Raw genomic sequence first — 21,684 nt, 5'->3', positions numbered from 1 at the left:
TTTCTTGTAACTTTCAGTTTTTTTCATGTTCGTTTCCACCATCCGTTATTTTCTTGCACCTGTGGAGAACTGTGAACGCAGGCGCGTGGCGTCTCTAACCGCTTCGACGACACAATCTTAATTCATTTTTTTTTTTCACTTTGTCTTTTCTTTACCTTCCTTCTTTTGTTTTTGTTTTTTTTTTCCCTTTCCTCCCTCCTTTTACTTAACAGTATCTTTGTATTGCCGCATGACCATCCCGGAGGAGGCAAACTGATAAAAAGCGAAGTGATTCCCTGATCGCCCGTTTAGTCGTGTCGATGATCAAACAGCTTGTCGTGCAGTGCAACAGCAGCAGTGCAGAATAATCCTGCACGCATTGTGCGTGAAAAACCTAGCAACTTGACAAGGAACGCCGATGATTGCGAGTTGTTTCGTGAGGAGTGAAGTAGCAATCGAAGGAATTGAATTGCTAATACACCTTCTACTCAAAGTGTCATACTATCGATAGAATTTCATCGGTTGACGTATTTAGCAGTGCAATGATGCTGCCAATGATACGGCCATTCGTTGTGATTCTGACGATGGCTGTCATCGTCTTGTTGTGTTTGATCCTGGATCCGACATCCGCAGCGGCTTTGGCACGGATCGGATCCCAAAGCCAAAATAAACAGAGACAAAAGTAATCCGCCTTCAGCAGTACAAAACCACCGACAACTTTGCCGAAAGGTCCCGACACGACAACTCGTCTTTTCTATCAACGTTGCACGTGCTGTTGGACGACGTGCCGGGATCACGAGAATTCTCAAGTCCTTCTACTCAAAAGGAAACGTTTCGTCCCACCAGTTTACCGGCATCCAGTCGAGCTCCCCTTAAAGGTTTCAATTTGATCCTGGACGATGCTTCCTCTATGGCGAAACACGCAATCCTGCGATGAAGACAACCCACCGATTTGAAAATGGCAATTTGAACGCGAACGAAGAGCGTTCAACAAACTGGGCCGATTCACCACAAGATGGCATTCAAATCACCAAAGGCCCGTTTTTTACCAACAATCAAAGATCGAACATCATCATTTCCAGAATATTGACCATCTCCCCGAAAAATCCGACACGTCGACGATGAAGAATGTTGAACAAACAACGACCCGTCCATTCGCCCCTACGCTGAACTTGGTGATGGACGGGCCGCAGAATCTTTCTTCGCCAAAGGATCGTATGAAAAGCCCCACCACAACTCGAAAGCCGCTTCTTCGGCCGATCGATTCCTTGTTGTTGCAGTACCAACGCGAAGAAGAGCAATCCAACAAAAGAAGAGGCCGCAAGATAATCTTTTGGAATGGCTAGTGATGATGCAACAACCTGTTACGACTCGTCAAGCGGTCAAGAATTTCCCGATCGAAGAGGTCAAGACATCCGTTCAACCAGTCAAGACTTTACCTGTTGAAACTGTGCTGACACGCGTCCAGCCGGTGAAGACTTTTGCTCTTCACGAAATGCCACCGATTGAGTTGAACCGTGACAAAGAAGGCCAGAAGAATGACGAATATGAATACGAGTACGAGGAAGGTTACGACGAATTGTCGGAAGTTGAAGATCAAACCGATGTGAAGCTGACGAGTGTCAGCCTGCCAAGCAAGTCTGTGAACGAGGTGAGCCAATCCACGATTGGAAACGAGTTGGCAGTACGTCGGGGATGAACGATCCTGACGAGGACTTTATCGGACCGGTCGTATCGCAACTGATGAAGCCAATCGCATCTCCATCGCCTTTGAACAAAAAAACAGGAACTGCCTGGCCGACGACTTCGTTTGGAACAAAACAGGCCACCAAACCTACTGTGACAGTTGGCTTAAGAGATTGGCCGGTCCAGGTGGGACTCCAGCGGCCGTCACCACCTGCCCAGGTCGGTCCACCAGAATGGCCCGTCCAGGTTGGATTGCAATCGCGTCCCAAACTGACCAAAGCGACCGTCAGGCCGGGCGAATATCAAATGGGTAACGTTTACGCCACCTCTGTGACGACCCCATCTTCGAACGGAATCAGTTGGCAGGAAAAAGAAAACCGACCGTTGCAGGTGAATATCAAATGGGCAACGTCCAGGTAATCGGATACTGGAACGTTTCAACTTGACATCTGCGGCCACTCGACGTCCGTCTGATAGTTCACCGGCAACGCGTCCTTCAAACATCTACAAAAATCAACAGAAACGTCCGCCGTTGACGTCACTGCCATTCGCCGTCGTCGAAAAAGAAGACATCAAAGAAAATGAAAATAGAAGGAAGGTCGTCAACTCGTATCAGATAGACGCCCGCGTTCCGTCCTACGGTCAATCGTCGTATTACCTGAATAACAATTCCCGTCGTTTGAATCGTCCGGACAGCTGAACATGTACCAACCACGCAAAAACCAGCTGCACTGGATATGAATAGCTATTATGGATATCCTTCTAGCGGTGGTGGATACCCTTCTAGCGGTGGTAATTACAAGCCCATGAAACCTTCCACTCCGAATCCGGGAGATCAGCCATCCAATTTCGATTACACAGACGAAGAAGCAATAGGACCCATTAAGCCATTCATTCCTGGAATCAGGGTTATTCGGGGACGGAGCCAACGTCATTTTGATACCGAAACCGACAACCACTGTTTCGACCACCGTTCTTCAGCCCTACTGCAACTTCGAATCCAACAGGTCAGTTTGGCATGGAACGTCCTGGCGCGAATCAAATGTCGACCTCTGCCCCATTCCAAATGGAAAATCAGCAGCAACAAATAAAGGGTGGCTATTTCGGAGTGGTCACGTCTGGCCCATTCTGGCCGAGCCGTTTATCAGGCACTAACGAAGAAGCCGATTCCGTCAGGAGGAATTCTCCACCAGTGCGAACCTATGAATCATCAACGAGATCTCGACATTTCGGCCTTTCCAAAATGGAATAATCAGCAACAAATGGGAAGTAATTTTGGCGTGGTTAAAACGTCAGGCCCAGCTTTGCTACCAGCGATGAGTACCACAACACCAACGCCCTATCACAATGGAGGAACCGGAGCGCAAACCGGCCGACTTTTCGGCCTACTAGACCGCACGAGACGGCCAACTACGCTTAAGACCTACCGTGCGACCTACAAGACCCACTAAGCCGACAACACCAAGTACAACTACCAGTACAACTACTTACCAGTACACTACGACGACGGAACCGCCTGAACCGACCGACTATTCGATGTTGAGGAAACCGACCCCGGAATTCGGGATCGGATTATCCAACCACCCAAGAAAGAGAGCCAAAGCCAACATTCCGGGTTCGGTTTAACCAGGATATCACAGAGGCATCAGTAACATGGCTAGGAAACGTTATCGTGGTCATCGAAACCATCCACTGCTGAGGCCACGAACCAGCCAGCACCCTAGCTTCCACTGGAGACAACTACGCCGTCACCCGTTCAGCAAATGATGGAGTTCCAGTACAGGCGGCCATCGACCACTGAGACCAAATAGGCCAAATGGCAATTTTCATCATCCCGTCTTCCAGCACAGTTGAGCCTCCATTCGTCCCTGTTACACCTTGTCTCTGTACGAGCAACAATGACAACTAGACCCATGACACATCTGATGAGACCTCCAACTACGGATGGAGCATTTCCGTAACCTGACCAAAGGATTGGAGAAATGATTCAAATTTTGAGATCGATTCACCCCCGTACAAGGAAGAAAATTGCTAACTCCCGAGAATTAATCAGAACCCGATAGGAGATCAGCCTAACGACGCCAACGTCATAATAGTTCCGAAACCAACCACCGCCCGCCCCTACCCAGCGGCCACCCGTCTCGTTACGAGCTCATCCACCCCACCATCGAGCCCGTCTAGCTGTGCCAGCAGCCACCAATTCCAAGCAATGATTTGGGACTTTTTGACACGCAGTCGCGGGAGATCGAAGAATCAACTCAATTTCGGTTTGAAAATATTGACGTCAATGGAAAACACTGTCATCACGAATCACCCCACTGCCGTCGTCACCTAATGTCATTTCAACCACGAACAGATGTCAAACGGATACTTTCCTTCGGAGTCAAATCGGACTGACGTTTATTCCCAACAATATGCAAATGAATAATCAGCAATCTACCCCTACTCCCGATCCGTCCGCCTGATTCGTCAGTGACATCCGGACCGGTGAATAACAACATTGTGATCCCCCTGCAAACCTATAAGGCCATCAACAACAAAAACGACGAGTACCACCCGAGGCCCAGCATTGCCAATACAATGGGCCCGTATGTTTGGCCTAGATTTCGGCTATCCAGGCAAACGGTTTCGATTTATTTTCTAGAAAAATATTAAGACCTAAGCCAGACACTCCTAAACCTTCTTATGGGGTTCACCACCTGCCGCCCTTCGTACGGCGTTCCACCAGTTCCGACGTCAACGAACCGGTGTACCAGCAATGAGCAAAACAAAACAACGAAACCGGTGATCAAGCCACCGTTTTTTGTGGATCTACCACCACAGAGAAGCCAATTGCAGTTTCCAGCCGATCAATTTGGCCCAACCGACGACAGACCGAGCGCAACGTTTGAGAATAAAAATGGGTAACTTCTTGCGAGTTCGATAGGCACAGGAGGAAGAAGTTCAAACGAGGCTCGTCGATTGCCCGCCTGCTATTCAGCCACCCTTACCTCGGCCCTCACCTACAATTTGAGCCCAAACAGACCTGTAACAACAAGCCACCACTCGGACGACGACCACGACTGACTCCCAACGACTACAACGCCCACCACGACGACAACTCCGACAACGACGGCAACTCGGACAACGACGGACAACTCGACAACGACGACAACTCCGACAACGACGGACAAGCCAGACAACGACGACAAACGGGACAAATTCATAACTGCAATTCACAACACCTTACGACAAGGAACTCTCGGGGATTTGTTTCAGCAACAAATCAAATCCGATTCTACCAACTGATTTTCAAATGGGAAATGGTTTCATTCCACAACGTCCTAATAACCAAACTCCATCCGCTTCAAGCGGATCTAACATTTCCCCATTTTTAGATTCTGTTCCCCACCCAATATGGAATACCTTCCTTCTTATTCCTGGGTTATTATCAAATGGGGTAATGTTATTACGCCTTCAACCACAATAACATCAACAAACAACACCAACAACAACAACGGAGGATAGCGATTCAGCATTTTGAGGCCGTTCACCCATCACCCATTTCTCCGGACAGCAGCCTGCCTTGCATTCAATTGTCAACCCCAACGGCCAAACCGAACCAACAACACTGGATAATTTGGCCGACGTCGACAAACGAAGTGGAACTTGATCAGGAATCACCTCAACTAAACAAAGCAGTTGTAGTTTCATCTCTACCAACGCTACCACCATGGCTCAATTCTTCGTCCCCTGCCTTCCGGATCGTCTTCATCTTCATCTCTGCCCCATCCATGGATCCGTTTCGTCAGCGGCATCATCGGCGGCGTGTCTTCGTCTGCAGCTGGCCATCAGCCTCACCGGATTCTTATTGTTTCTTCTTCTTTATCGCATTGCCTCATCTTTGGCTGTTTGACTCTCTTGGAAACTTTTGCATTGTCAGCGGAGTTTTGACTACTAAGAAGTCGCCCTTGCTAACCTCTTACTATTCTTTTCAAAGTATCGGTGCCTTTCACGGACGCAATTACCAAAATTGGCACATCGATTGGCGTCGGATCACATCGAAACCCGATGCTGAGCTGCTTTCAATCTCTGAACAAGGACGTCCTGGGCTGGCTGGATAGTTATCCTTATCGGGAGATGGAACAACGACAACTTACCATTGGGAATCATCTCGAACATTATTCTTATGACCGTTAAAATTATAAATTCAAAGGGAGGAAAAAAAAGCGGGCAGTTTAGATATGAGAACTAACACACACACACACACCTATGTAGCTGGGAACTAGTCAGCTTTGAAGTGAAACAACAGGAAGGGAAAATCCAACGTAAACAACGTCGTTTACAAATGGGTGGATGTGCGTTTTCAGGTGGTTGCATTTTGGGGTAAAAAAAAAAAAAAAAAATTTTTTTGCTTTTGGGGTTTGTACGCACGGCTTGTATTACTATGATTTTTGTGGGAGAAGTACCAATAAGTCACATTTGTATAATATTACAGCATTTCCGTTTGATTGGCAAGATAAAAACCAAGCACACAGTGCATCTTTATCAAATACAACATTAAAAAATTGGGCATTCGCAGCACATATTGCGCAATATAGGGCGTCACATGTGACACAGCGTCAAAAGAGCAGCACCCTGAATAATTATATGGTAAGTGTATCAAGATTATGAATAAGTAGGTTACTGAAGGTTTCGTTAAATTACAGCAAACGTATGTAGTTATTTTTTTGCTTATTGCGGTGATGTACTCAGTAAGCTCTCTAAATTCTGTGTTCCTTGATGCTCTATAGTTATTATAACGATATCGGTGTTTTTCGATGTTATGCCGCATGAGAACTTGCCTGCTTTTTCCTCTATAACATCGCATTTCAGTCTGTTTCGACTCCATATTTTTCGAGTGTGCGTCGGTAAAATTGCGTCGTGCGGGGCCATTACCTCGGCCGACTCGAACTATTACCAGACAACAGCACAACAACATATGTAATGAAAATGCAATGGAACATATTGAAACAATCGAGGGCAATACAATATCTAAAATTCGTTCACATTGCAACTCTCTCTTAAATTGCATGAAATCTACAAATTTTGCAATTCATGTTATTTCTCCCCCTTTTTTATATCCACTTCCACATTTATTTAAAAAAACATAATGTTTATGAAACAAAAAAAAAAAGGACAATGGAAAAGCGGAAAACAGGAAAGCCCCGTCATGTCACAGATTCATTTCGAGACAAAGCGGAACACGCGAAGAGACGCATCATAGACGGAAAATAGCCAATTATCTGCTGGCATTGAGACATAGTGCTCATCACAAACTCGAAAAAGAGAATGTTATCTTAGTAGCACGCAGCTGATGGATTTATAAGTTGTTATAGGCCGTTTAATCCAGCAAGAAGGCCATCAGCCAACAATACACTTATTTCAACATTTGTTTCTCCATTTGTAATTAATTCTAGTTCGACACCCTTTTCTAGTTATCTATAAAAAGAAACATTCTTTTGTCGGCTTCATTACCATTTCAAATGAGTCGTTAAGTTATATCCAGCCTTAGCGTGCACCAGCGATTATAATCAAGCTTCCGTTATTGAAATCCGCTGAATCTATTGAAAAAGCGCATCTCTAAAATGCTGTATGCGAAGCGATGTTGATATGAAAAAAATCGTTAGGTTTATTATGTCTCGTTGTTGTTTTAATTATAACTATGGGTATACTATTCGCGTCCTCACCATTCACTCTACTAAAAACATAGTTAGCGATTTCTTATTTGAAAACAATTTCTAGTTCCTTGGGGTTGGACCACATTTTAACAACAGCAAATTGTATGGAACTCCTTTTTATCCTGGCCTGATTTTGATTGAAATCAAAAAAAATCAGTAAAGTGTATAGTGCTGCTGCTGCGTATGGCATCTAGATGTTCACAAGAGCTCTCCAGTTATGCTTTTAACCGCTGCCTTATAAACCGCAAGGGATCTTTTCCCCTCATAGCTCATCGTTATTCTTTTTTAGCATCGTACATTATTGTTGACTGAATAGCCGTCAACAGCCAAACATCATTTCAGACAAACCGGGTGAACGGAACAAAGAGAGTGCACCACTAACGACTATTTGCATATTATGCGGGTTCAAGAACGTCTGATTGTTGCATCTTTATTAAATGGGTCTCCGGTCAACTAGTTTTACGCACATCAATACAACCCAATTTTTACTACACGCACTATACACAATATGCCATACAGTGTTTAGTGCGCGCTCGTTTGGTGGAACGTTTTCAGAGGCTGATTGCGCAATTCTGAATGCGGCAGCGTAGGAAATGCACAACACCATCGGTACATCCCATCCCGTCTTACACCTTTCTTATGTACGTCAACCGCAAAGTCCGACAGCTTCCCCTCTCTTATCTTTTATTTATTGCATTGCAGTCTATTTAAGTCTTTTAAGGCAGATTATCAGACAGCGCTGAGCTGCACCGCTCCATGCTGGTCTTGGCGTCAAAGCTACCAAGTCTTTAGAAGACTTTTATTCGTTTTCGTCTCCATCCTCCCTTCATTTTTCTCTCTCTCTCTCTCTACATGTTATTATTTACGCCACTCTGTCGCGTTTTTGCTTGCATCGCTGATGCGCTTACGTATTATAGGTAGACGTCGTGATGGGGCATATCTCATTTGTTGCATTTCTTTCTTGGTTGGCCATCCGTTTGTGGTCGTCACGCTCGGCCCCTTGCCAGTTCCTTCCTCTTTTGACAAACCAACAGAATCACTTTAGCGTTTCCTGCTACAAGCACATACATTTTTAACAACAAAGAATGATTTAAGGATGTTACAATGACAGAAAGCATTCTTGGGTTCGTCACGAACGCATCATGAATATAACTGATCAAATTTTTGTCGAACTACGTGGCGACGTCATGAATTCATAACTGCCGCTTTTCACCGCGGCAATTCGCCGAGTGACGAGGAGATGTTGTTGATTTTGTTTCGCGTTCTGGTTTTCTCCCTCGTTTTTGTCAGTGAAGAAATTCGGTGAGCAATATTACGCGACAATACCATCATGGAACAAAAAAAAACAGCAAGGAAGAAGACGCTGGTTATGTAGTTGCAGACACCCTCAATCGTCTTTTCTCTCCGTTTAGCTGTAAGGATAATATGAACGTTCTGTGTGGTTTTTTCCCAGGGCTGTTGTTGCGGGAAACGGCCGGATGGTGGGGTCAACACCGTCCCGGAATGGTGTCGTCGTCGTCGTCGTCAGCATCATTATATATTTTAAAAAAACTATTATCGAAGGATTTGTGTGAATTAGGCAAATACGCATTGGAATGCTGACCAAGCCGACCGCATCGTTTCCGATCACAGCGCGCCACCGCCACCAAATTGTCCAACCTATACATCATCCCCCCCTCAGCATAGTCCAACAAAACACTTTAGCTCAAATTTTTTCGAATGAGGGTCTTTTGTCTCTCAGAACACGTTTTCTTTTTCTACATTACACGAAATAACACAAACCTTTTGTTTTCCTCTCTTTCCATAAGGTCATCATCGTCCGTTCTTCTTTCTCACAAACTATACTGTGCTACATAGTACTAGAGTGGGTGTAGTCCCCTCCCCCGCAGGAATGATTATTGCCGTGCAGTTGAAAGAAAAAACAGCAAAAATTGAGCTGCCAGTGGGTAAAATTTACGGAAAACGATAAAAGGAAGAAAAACGAGAATATTTAACAACCTGCTCGACTGTCATGCACTCCGGGACATGGAATACAGGGTGCATCAGGATTATAAGGACACGACAAAGTATGGGAGAGAGAGAGAGAAATAAATAACCATATACACCACGGTAGAGTATGGCCTTTTTATATGTTAGTTTGAGAGCCTAATAATTGCGCGTGCTTTGCTCTTTTGAGTGTTTTACAAAGTGGATGATACTACATCAAGGGACGAAAAAAAGCACAAGTCTCCCAGCAACGTCATCACCGTCACCAGTTCCGCCGTCACGGCTCGACCAATTTTCCCTGTGTTTTTTGTTTTTAATCTCCATAGATAAAGGTATATACAGTAGATAGACTTGTGAAACAGAAACTAAGCCGTCAGTTATTCCTCAGAGAAGCGGGGCACTGAGTGAAACGGCAGAGTCTGTGTGTAGCATCGAATTTCAATTCGAGTGAGTGGAGCTTCAGGCCAGTCGCCGCGTTTCAGTTTTTTGTGGCTGTGGAAGAGGAGATCGCCAGATCGAGATCACCAGCAAGAAAGCTGATGAGACCTTTCGGTAGAAGTAGAAGGCAGACTTCAGTCACGATGGATCTGCACTGGTGAAGACACGCAGATCTCTTGGCCGCGTCCTGAAGCTCTTTAGCGCCGTCTCAACTGTCTAACTGTGTATAACCACCGCTAGCAGTGATCGTCGTCCAAAAAGGGCACCAACCTTGTTCTTGCGCTAACATTGTTGATTTTTATTATTATTCAGCATTTTCACATTTTTCTGTTGAACCCTCGAGTTGATTTCGGCCGAATCACGTCACACAAATAGCCGAGAAAGAACCAGAATCATAGGCGCTCTGGTTCGAAAGCCACCACGAGATCCTTGCTTGTGTTCTTCTTCTTCTTCCCCGCCATTGCCGCACCACCGCATGGGCCGATGAATTCGCCGTAGAACAAGCCAACAGACGATTCTTTACGATGCTTTAATTATGCAAGACGAACAAGCGACCAAACCGGACGCGACGATGGCCAAGGGGATGCCGTAACCAGAGACGAGAGATTTCCATCAACCGACGATGACCATCGACAGCGACAAGTTTTGCGCCGTTTGAGTACGAATCCCGGGCATTCTCCCCGACCGATTCGGACCAAAACACGTCCCGTCTGGTACAACGGCCAGTCGCCAGTGCTCGTTCAAATCCCCTCTTCGACGACTGCATCGACAACGCGGCCAAGCCGTCGACCAGCGTGCAGCCCGACTTTCCGGGGACGATGCCGACCACTGACATCCATGCCCACTCCGTCGGCATGGAAGAAGTTAACAAGACTGCGCAGGAAGCGACCAAGCACGACGCCGGTCGACGACAACCAACAACACCGCAATCAGGTTGAGCCAATCGCAAGAAAAGAGGATGACTGATTGAAACATGTGGAAGAGTGGCCCAAGCTTCACCTTTCAGATTCTCAACAAATCTTCGGATGATGGTCTCCGAACAAACAGCGGCCACCGAAGGCGCCAGGAAGGTCTCGAAGACAAGTTGAACCCGAACAGCAGAATAGTTCTATCGTATTCGGCCGCCAGTTCGCCTGAACTCATCGTGCACGACAGCGTCACTAGCACCCCGGTTCCGACTACCGCCCTTCTTCGTGACTCCTGTTTGGATCTGCGGCCGACATCGGCGCCAGCGAGGAACCGAGCTGAGTGTCCTGAGGCCCAGCCAAACGTGGCGGAACTCAGCCTCCCGCCAGCACCAACGGATTGAGCCGGGTGGGATAACGGTGAAACCAGGTGTGGCCGCTACCGTCTCGACGACGGTGCGCAGTTTGGGAAACAGCCCAACCCATCGGGTTAGTCACGGCCTCTAAACCTGTCGCCGACGTTGAACGGCTGACGACCACTGCCCATCACAAGGTGCAGATCGACGTTGGCCAGCCAAATGCTGCGCCAAAACAGCCATCCCGTCTACTCAGCAAACAGCAGATTGGTGTTGGGTCGCAAACCACAATTTTGATTCGACAATTTGAGCGTGGAAGAAGCGGATTACGTGGCCTGGTGAAAGCAGCCAAACAGCAGGCACATCAGCCAGAGTGACTTACCGAGACCAGGTACCCCCCACGAACTCCGCCACCGAAATCGCCCGCCTCATTTCCAATATATCTTTTACGCACGGACGGACAAGGGGCTCCCGAGTATCAAAAGCCGACCCATGCCACTTTACCAATCGACGCCTCGTCTTCCGCTGTCTGCCAATCCTCTGGTTACCTCAAAGCGCCTCTGTGGCCCCACTAGGATCGTCCACGGTGAGACCCAAAACGACAGGTAAGCCAACCACAACGACGACCACTGACGACCGTCGACGACTAAAGGCCCGCTCGCCAACGGCAGCCACAACAGCGGACGACTCAAGACCGAGGACGTCAGCAGGGGCCAGAGGACGACGTCGACCGCCAACAAACCGAAATCCGAAACCGACGACCGTGTCGGCAGGGAAACCGCCCGCCACCATCCCGATCCGACAGACGAGCAACAGGCCGGATGATGTGCAATTTGTTGCTGCCCCCTGCCCAATCTTCGACCGCCTTTCCCGATTGATTCGGGGGTGACGGACGAACCTGTTCAAGAGTTTGTTCGCCACCTGGCCGAAAGCCCTGAAGATCCGTCGGAAGTGACGGACGGTGTTTGAAATCGATGTCGGCGGTACAGAAATCCGGCCGTATTTTCCGCCCGAATTCGAAGCAGAAGAAAGAATTTGGAGCCAACGGTGATCTCAGCGATAACACGGCTGACGAACGCAGTACGACGGACAGCAGGAGTAAGAGCGGCAGCAGAGCTGGATCGAGCGGGAAGCGAATCAAACAATAACCTGGTTTGATTGATGAGCGTAAACACATCAATTTCGTTGTTGTCAATATTTGGAATTACGTCGGAGAAGACGAATTATTTGGTTGGCCCAGCAAGTGGATTCCCGCTCAAGTCTTAGCCGGCATCATCACCAATGGAGCCACCATCCAGTCGTCAGTTTGCCGGAGACCATCACAGGTCAGCTGACTAATCTTTTGGGATCTACGACTCCGTTGACTTTACCACCATCGACTTCTACGACGACGGCGACGACTCCCAAGCCAGACACTACTCTCCTCGTCTGCTGGCGTTATGAATCTGCTTTAATTGAATGGAATCATCCGTCGTGAAAGGACCAGACTACGGAAAACCAGTCAAACACAGCCCACCAGCCCATCGACGTCTTACGGCCTCCACCCAAAGCTCCGTCAATCTTATAGGCCACCTCCGACAGCTCCCGCTCAATCGTGCAGGCCTCACCACACCTTCGTCGTACCGGACCTCCACCTCCCGGCTCAATCATTAAGGACCTCCCTGCGCGCTCAATCGTACGGACCTCCCCACCCTTCCCGCTCAGACGTACGGACCTCCACCCGCCATCGTCAAACGGACCACCTCCGTCTTACCCGGGCCTCACCTCCGCCATCCATTCGGATCCTGCCCAGTGTCCACGCACCGCCGTAACGCTGCAGCTCCATCGCCTCGCTGACCAGTCGGCCTGGCGCCACCGTCTCCGAGCTCCGCTGGACGTTCGCCCAGCGTCCGACGACGTCTTACGGCCCTCCGCCAGCCACAAAACTCCCTAACTTAACATGGTCTCCTCCCGTTAGCCGCTCCTGCCATATCGTATGGACCTCCACCCAAAACTCCTTCCACATCTTACGGACCACCACCCAGCTCCTTCGACGTTCTTTTACGGAGTGCCAGCTGGCGTCCTGGTCGGTCAGCCCGATCTCAAACGTCGTACGGTCCTCCACCTACCCGCCCGACCAATCGATCTCGGTCTTACGCCGAGAAACACCATCACCACCATCGATTATCATCGCCATCAAGCTTCCAACGCTGGATTATCATCTGATACTTCGCGCAACAACGATACAACAAGTCACAACAGCATCGCCAGTGACGATCTCACATATCCCGCGCCGTTGGGACCCCACAACCCACCAATTTTCATCGGCTTCATTTCCGGTTTTAGGTGAAACATCACCAAGATCACCGACTACCACGGATCATGTCACGTGATCGTCAAAGGAGATCACCAACGTTAACCAAAATATCAACAGTACAGCAGCAGCAACAAGCAACAACAAGAATACGGGCAAAGGAGGAGGAGGTGGCGGAGCGTCCAACAGAAGAAAAGGGAGTCAAAGTTAGTATACGACCTTACACCCGCGTGAGGCAATTTAGATTTTATCGACATCAACAACGGAGCTAGTGCATTGTTTATCCAGGAGCAATCCATTAGGCCACTTTACTGCAGAACTTCCCATGTATCATAAAAATAATATCTTAGTTTCATTCCTGGAGAGTCTTAACCATCCCATGTCTTTCTTGCCCTTTACAATTTTCGCACGAGATCCGGACACTTCGCCCCACGTTTCGAGAGACTCCCCGCAAGGTATAATTCATATCTCTTGTATTAGTAACCATTAAGTTGTTTTTTGATCCTCTTATATTTTTTCAATCATTGTTCCCTCTGTTTAAGCTACAAAGACAAAAAACAACCTACTTAAAAAATTGTTCCAGGAAAACTTTCCCCAGCCCCAATTAGTTTTTACCCGGCTTCAGCATCGCTGCGTGTTTTTGAACTGGGAATATCCGGTTAATTGGTTCAGTGTGAACAAAGCAACAAACAGTCTGGCCATTTATTTGTTTTCTTCTTCTTTTTTAGTCGTTCTGCTTGCATCAGTCGTTCCGCTCTGACGTTTGTGACTCAAAGCCGAACCAGACGGCGAGTCGATTACCCCTTTCAACCGGCAATAGAATAAACCATCCATTCAGGTTATTTTAGTCCCTTATGTTTACTGTACGCTATTGATTCAACAACCCACAAGAAAAGAACAAAAAATGAAAAAAACAAAAAAACATCACGAGGAAAGACGCGATTTTTTCAGAAGGGGAAAACAAGGAAGACAACAAAGGAAACCCGGAAAAAGAAAAAAAACAAAACTACATGATAAATATCTTTGTATTATGAGCTTCGCGGGTAGCAAAAAGTAATAACAAGGCCAAAGAGAGGAGTCCGTTAGCGATGGCGTCACCAGCAACCCCATAACCGACAGTCAAACCTTCGTTTGACCCGACACCATTTACCATCGGCCATGCCATCACCCGTCTACGATGGGTACGTGAAAACTCGTTTTTATCCACGTCAAATGCATGAAATTGAAATGATGGCACAATGTTGATTGTATCGGTACTATACGATCGACATTTGAAATGTTTAAAAGAAATGATTTGGTTAGTTCCAATTTGCGCTGTGCTATATATGCGCACAAAAACGTTAATTGCATGCCAAGAAGCATATAATCTCCCTGATAAGCAATTGAATTATTATTTATTAAATTAGACATGCGATGGGACACGCAGAAATCGCTTTCGGTGATGCATTGTAGGGAGAGGTTAACGCCAGTTGCCTTATACGGTATTAAATCCGCGCAACAGCCATGGACATCCGTTATAGTTTGACCCACGGCAGCCGTCAAGGTATATTTAGCTCCTAATCAAAAGCATGATTGAGGGTGACTTCGAGCGACGACAACGAACTGCTCCCTTGTTTTCTTCTTCTCTGTCCCTGTTTCGGATGAACAATTCAGGGTAATTCGGCTACCGAAGGCTCGATGAGAACAACGACAAGATCATGGAAATCGGACGTGGACGATTCAACTTGCAAAACGGAATGAAGTTCAACCTTCCGGCCACGGCCATTTCTGCGCCTTGCCTTTTCTCTGCGTTTAGTTGGCTGCGCAAACGACGACAAGTTGAGTCGAAGAGGTCCTTGGTGGCAGTTGAAAGAAGAAGAAGAACATGACCACGAAGCGGAGGATGCGTTCGTCCGACATTTTCACGGCTGAGAACGAGGCGAGAAGTGCGCAAAAAGAACATTGCCTCATTGAAATTTTTGCCAAACAGCTATCAGTGAGCTGATGAAAGTGCTGAAGCGCTGCTGTTCCCGGCCGGCTAGCGTCGCCACAACTCTTCACCATCTGCTCCGTTTGTCCCGGTCGCCAAGATCCCGAACGCTAGACATGATCTTGCTGGACGGCTTGACCATTCGCTGAGTGCTGCACGTCATCACCGACGTTAAATAAAAATCCTTTCTTTTCCCGTTATTTGACTACTTATCTCTGTGCCATAAGCTCCTTTTTGAATTGCTTTCAATCTCTGTGAGCTGGCTCTCAGAACGAGAAAAGAAGCTGAAGACGAGATTAAGACATCTTTTATTCCTCTTTGCATCCGTCCTCCATTTCGTGCGTCGTTACAACTACTGAAATTCCTCCAATTCAATTAAAGAAGAAAAATGTCACCATTTTTTCGCATTTTCTCTTTCATCCTATATTTTTTGTTGTTTTTTGCCCAAGCTGTGGCTTTCATGTTTTATAGTATTATTTTAATATACATACATCATTTAGAAAATATATCGATTCAACATCGTCCCATTCTTGTTTTATTTGAAGGAGCGATCAGGTTTGCAATCACTGAAATAAAATCCTATTACACAATTCAACCAAATAACATCCGACTTCTTTTGTTATATTCTCTTATGACAATCACAATTTGTAAGCGTGACGTTAACATTTATTGAATTGTATACGTCACTTCACATGTTATTTCTTTCATTTTTTGTTCTTCTCTTTCTCAGGACATTCCTTCAAATATGCTTACAATCAACATTGCACCAGTAATGTAATCATAGACCTACTGTTGTGAGGTCAAAGGTCTGCTGTATCACCTCGACGCCTTTCGTCGTATGCGCGATAGACCGTGAAAATGTTTAAGCAACCGACAAAAGCTCCATTCTGTATTCATTCTCAGACCATTGAATATGATGTGGGGTCGCTGTGTTGCGCAGGAAAAGAGTGCGGAGCGAAGACGAGGTTATCGGTCTATAACGGGACTTTCCAAGAAAAAAGAACTTTCTTGGTGCATACGACGAGGGACGTTCACATCAATTTATCGCCATTTCAAAGAGGCAGGTGCGGTTACCTGAAGATAGCGGCATACCAAGATCGGCAATTCCTTTTTTCTTAATCACAGAACAAATAAAACAGAAAATATCAAACAAACAATGCAATAAATGCAATCATGTGTGTGTCTTTAAATTATACTTTTAATTTCAGCCTCGATTTTTATGGAATTTTGATTTTACTTTCATGTGTACTGTGCGTTCGATGGCGAGAACGTTTGGCTGCCGTGAATTTATTTTAGAAAGAAGTAAGAGTTAATAAATAACATTGCTTTTCCCTCGGTTTTATTAACAGCGGGCTCTTCATGCGCGGAGCCATCAGAAAAGCCATTCGGCACGATTCGGCCCTCTGCATTCAGTCAGGCGCACGAAACGGCACAACCAATGTGCACGACCAAGGGTATAAAGGGTACAGATACCATTAGTGTCAAATGCAAAGCCATGTTTATATTTCATAGCACGCACGATATTGGGCCTACACTGCGATCAACAGGAACATCGATGTGCATAAACACTATAACGACTATTCAAATGGAGAGAATGTGTTTTGAAACACTGTTAAGTGGTATAGCTACTACGTGATCGTTAACAGTACGAGGACTCGATATACCCGCAAGACAATATAAACGAGACCTTGTCATTGGCTGGGGTAATTCTCATACGAGTAGTAGGGTATTTATCGACCGTTGGAACAGATTATGACGTGGTGTAGACCGTTCATCGCTATTCAGTTTTGTCAACCGTTTACTGTTTCTAATTTTAATAAAAGGAAAAAAGAGAATGAACACTTCCGATCAAGCAAATCTTTCTTTTTTAACTGCTGGGAACTTCATATATGTTTCTATAATTACACGAATCGAGTTACGAGATAACGGGATATATATCGTTCCCCATACACAGGTTTTCACGCATGCTCGTCTTGTTCGCTATTCATGGCACCTGAACGGGAAAAAGAGAATCCTTCTTTATTGGATTAGAATTATTTTGAATATTACAACAGTCCCATAATACCTACATCTGTAATAGCATTATCACCCGCAAGCCAAATCGGCAATAATGTTTTCTCAGGGCATTTTTAAGGGTTCCTCAGTCGTATCTGTCGTTGCTATCAACGAGAGTCATAAACCAACATCGCCGAAAGTATTTCTTTTTTAATGGAGAAACAAATTTACTGCAACTTTATTATTTCAACGATATTAAAAACCCCATTGGAATACAATTAACAAATCCATATGGCAAAACAAAAGGTTTTTAAATTATAATTTCACCTGAAGATTTAGACAAATGACTAATGACTCTCAAAAAACAGCAACCGAGATTATAGAAACTCGTTATTTCTCACTTTGCATAACCATTTTGCCATCCCGACCGAGGCATCTACAAGTAGGATTTTACTGCATTGTTGGCATTGTGACTGCAGCCTGCGTGTGGGTAACATCTATTTCACGCCACATTTAGGTTACCGTTTTCAGCTGAGTGTAGAAATTGATTCCCTATGATGAATAAATTTGTTTTAAATGTTAAACAACTGCCTTGTTTACCTAGAATAACGAAAATCCATCTTACTTGTTTGCCTTAAGTTGTTACCCACATCACCATGGAAAGATCCGTGAACTGATGAACGAAAACATGGGCAAGGGAACAGGAATGGGAACGTTACTCAACCTATTCGATAAAAACAAGTTTTAAAATCTTTCTGTTAGATGAAACTGACTGTTTTCAGTACCTGACCGACGTCAATATCTTGAGTAAAACTTCATGCCGTGTCGTTAGTAGTGAATATGGCCGTACCATTACCGTACATGTTTGAGTTGATTGTGTTGATAAGCATCATCAAAGTGTTTATACTTAAAGTGTCTGTCTGGGATAGAAATTTCTTCGTAACACTCCATAGAAGCTGAAATCATAAATTGTACCATATTTTTTCGGCAAAAACAAAATGTAACAGTTGAATTATACCGTGGCATCGGTGAAATGGTTAGCCCAACAAAGTTGCCTTTCTCGAATCCCAGGAACAGCAATGTGCGACCGTCAAGATACAATGTGGCTCCCTCATCGATGCAGATTGAATCAATCTGTGAATACGATTCTTAGCTCAGGAGAAATAGCTGGTCCAGATCGGCATCCCTAATGTGACGCGGTTAAAAAACTGCGGGGATTCGCGGCAATAATTTAATCATTTTACAAACAATTCTAACAATGAAATATTCATCAAATGACATATAAGCCCTTCCAGTGGTTAATTTCATCCCAGACACATTCAAGGCATACCTGCGTTGACTTTCAATCTCTTGGCTCGTTCGACAAGATCAAGGAATCCAATTGGCAGCATCGCCAACAAACGAAGCCATTACTTGAACCATACAGCGTTGTGTAGCGCCAAGGCGGCACCGACCTAATCTTGAAGGATAAATACGTGATCAAATATGGAGCAATTGCATAATCAATTTATCAACTGGATTGAGTGTTCTCACTGATCATCGAGCGCGATGACTCCGTGATTTTGGCCCCATATTGGCTTGAACACGTTTGCCGTATCGTGCGATCCTCGTTCGTAATTCGTCGACCATATACAACCGACGGTCTGATTTCTTTAGCACTCTTTAGCGAAAATGGGAGTGAATGACATCTGGCTTGGTCGGATCCCACAAAGGAAATGGCAATGTCTGGATGATTAATAAAGTTGACAACATCGCTGGGCTCCATGGATAACGTTTGACTACACCGTCAGGTGCACCGGCTTCTCTCAGCGCGTATCTCAACAATCATTACAGAAGCGCCAGGATCTCTTTCGGACGGTTTGACGGCACCGGTGTTGCCACAGACGAGGCAACCGGGAACATCTATCAACTTGCAATTTAAAGTAGATAATCGTTTCTCAATTTACGATTCTATTTACCCAAGTCGGAATCATTGCAGGAAATTAAAATCAGCGTGGTCCTACTGACACCCAAAGGTCCGGAAAGATAACGTGTCCATGTCTTTGTAATGTTGGCATTATCTCTCAATACGAAGACTTGTCACACTGCAGCAATGCTCAACAACCTGAGTCCTCTCGATGCATCACCTTCTGCATCCACCATTGTTTTGTGTTCTGTAGTGATGCTTTGTGGTCTTTCTGCAACAGACATAAATGGAAATCCAGATTGCAATGTATTTATTATTCAATAGATAACTATGCATACCATATTGTGTTTCAGAATGTGTTGGTATCTCAACATGACTTGCTGTCTTGTAAGAATGGAAGTTTTGACCATGTTTGCAGGCCAACTTAACTGCTTCAGCGGCATTTTCCATCTCTTCTGAGTTGCGCTTGAACTTTAGTAATTACCTTAATTTTCATTCAGTTATTATTATGAGGAAGAAGAATCTAAACAGCTCAAAATAGTATGCATTGGTGGCTGGATTACAAAGATCAATCCAGTCATTGGTCTTCAGTTCACATTTTGTTATTAATGAAGTTTTATTTTGTGGGGACGCTACAATGGTTTCATAAATAAACTGACATGTTGAAAAGACCTGGATCTAAAATATATCAGAATGACAAAACTGTTTGGTTAAACATCCAAACCGAAATATTAAGAAAAACATTACCGCAACAGCCCATTATCTCAACACAACTGATTATACCCAATGTGATTTCATGTCTTAAATTAAATTTTTTATTTTAAATAAAAAGTGAATCAAATTTACCAAAGAGATGTTGCGCAGCATATTAGCAACCATATTAAACCAAATTCTTTCTATCCGTCCACGAACGGATGACCAAAAACAGTAAGACTAAAGATTTCGTGTGCGATTTAACGCAGGATTACACGAGTGAAAACAGTACCGCCATCTAGCGATCAGAAACAAGAGTTACAATAATATAGATGCGACATCTGGTTGGCAATAACAACGGGATGGCGGTTCAAAACCCGATCTTCTCATCATCAGAGGAAACAATAAGTTCAAAATAAAAAAATTTATAGGAATGAATATATCTTGATAAGATCTGTGCATTTCTGCAAATGTGGCTTAAAAGTACCCATTGGAAGAAGTACTTGATTGTTTTCGGTAGATCGGTGCGGTTTAGTGGGTATCCGGTAATCCCAATAACACGTAATATTTAAATATTTTTGCAGGAAAACTATAAGACCAAAAATAATAAATTTTACAGAAATAGATAGCTCTTCATAAGGGCTATCCCATTTCTGTAAATAAAATAGATAATTTTATAAACAAAATTTTGGACAAAATTTTTTTAGTTTTGCCTTTCTAGAATATACTCGATCCTATAGACTTAGCGTAACAATTTTCATTGTTTGAAACTTTTGGTATGAATATTTTTCAAAATTATACTGAAGTAGATAGCCCTTATCAATAGCTATCCATTTCTACTCATTTTTATTTTGGTCTTATCGTTTCTCCGCAAAAATTATTTAAATTCACACCACGTTTTTTTACTGAGATGGAGTTACATGTGGACTCGTTCTGAGCCTACTTTGCACACCAGAACTACCTGTGAAAATGGCAGATCCTGGCGGCTCCTCTGAAAAGAATAGCAAATCACTGCGGAGGAGTTCTTTCTCCATGCCTGTCGCCGCCGGAAAAGAACAGGCTGATAACGTTTGGGATCATCTCTATCGAAGCGTAGCTAACAGGACCAGTCCATAGTTGTCCAGATAGAGCTAAGAAAAGAAAAGGAAGAGGCCAGTTCTTTATTTAAGACAGGAATTTTTTCTTAATATTAATATTCATATATATGTGGATCTCTCGTTTACCTCTTCTTGGGTCGGATTTATAATACTACAAAACAGTGGGAGAGCTGAATTTTCTGTTCTTTCTTTCCTATTATGTTTGCTTCAATAGACCAGAATCGGATGCTGAGTTGCAAGGCTAGTTCACGGTGACCTGTTTTGTGTGTGGCCCAGTGTTGTCCTCTCTCCCAGCTAGGAGGAAATGAGAAAATAATATATTTAATTAAGTTGTAGTTATTAGTTTTATTACAAAATCTTTTTTGGAGATCATTGTGATGTATTTATGCTCTGCACTCTCCACCATGCATAGTGCTATTTGTTGATGTCTCCTATGTTTAGCCCACACAAAAGGGTCATCTCAAAAGTATTATTTTCAAGAACTTTGAAGGTGCTTGTTGCTTTCTACCTGGCGTTATTTTTGGCTGGGTTCTGGGAGCCGACCCGGAAGAGTAAATTTCTGTTTTTAAAACCATATGATAGAGTCATTTAGCATAATCAGATAACCAAAAAAACTAATTTATTGTGTCAAATAACTCATTACCATACAGGCATTCACCGAGCTACACTACTCATGACATAA

The 21,684-nt window shown here is 44.7% G+C and overlaps 3 pseudogenes; 2 read left to right on the top strand and 1 right to left on the bottom strand.

The window, feature by feature from the left end:
* Nucleotides 1-404: 404 nt before the first annotated feature.
* Nucleotides 405-5,108, top strand: LOC123470245 (annotated as a pseudogene).
* A 5,653-nt stretch (nucleotides 5,109-10,761) lies between these two features.
* Nucleotides 10,762-12,526, top strand: LOC123470244 (annotated as a pseudogene).
* Nucleotides 12,527-17,756: 5,230 nt separating this feature from the next.
* Nucleotides 17,757-19,849, bottom strand: LOC123470243 (annotated as a pseudogene).
* Nucleotides 19,850-21,684: the final 1,835 nt, after the last annotated feature.

This window comes from Daphnia magna, linkage group LG2 (assembly GCF_020631705.1).
Source record: "Daphnia magna isolate NIES linkage group LG2, ASM2063170v1.1, whole genome shotgun sequence".
NCBI lineage: Eukaryota > Metazoa > Arthropoda > Branchiopoda > Diplostraca > Daphniidae > Daphnia > Daphnia magna.
The sequence above is the reverse complement of the archived record's forward strand: the minus strand, read 5'-3'. Positions and strand labels throughout refer to the sequence as shown.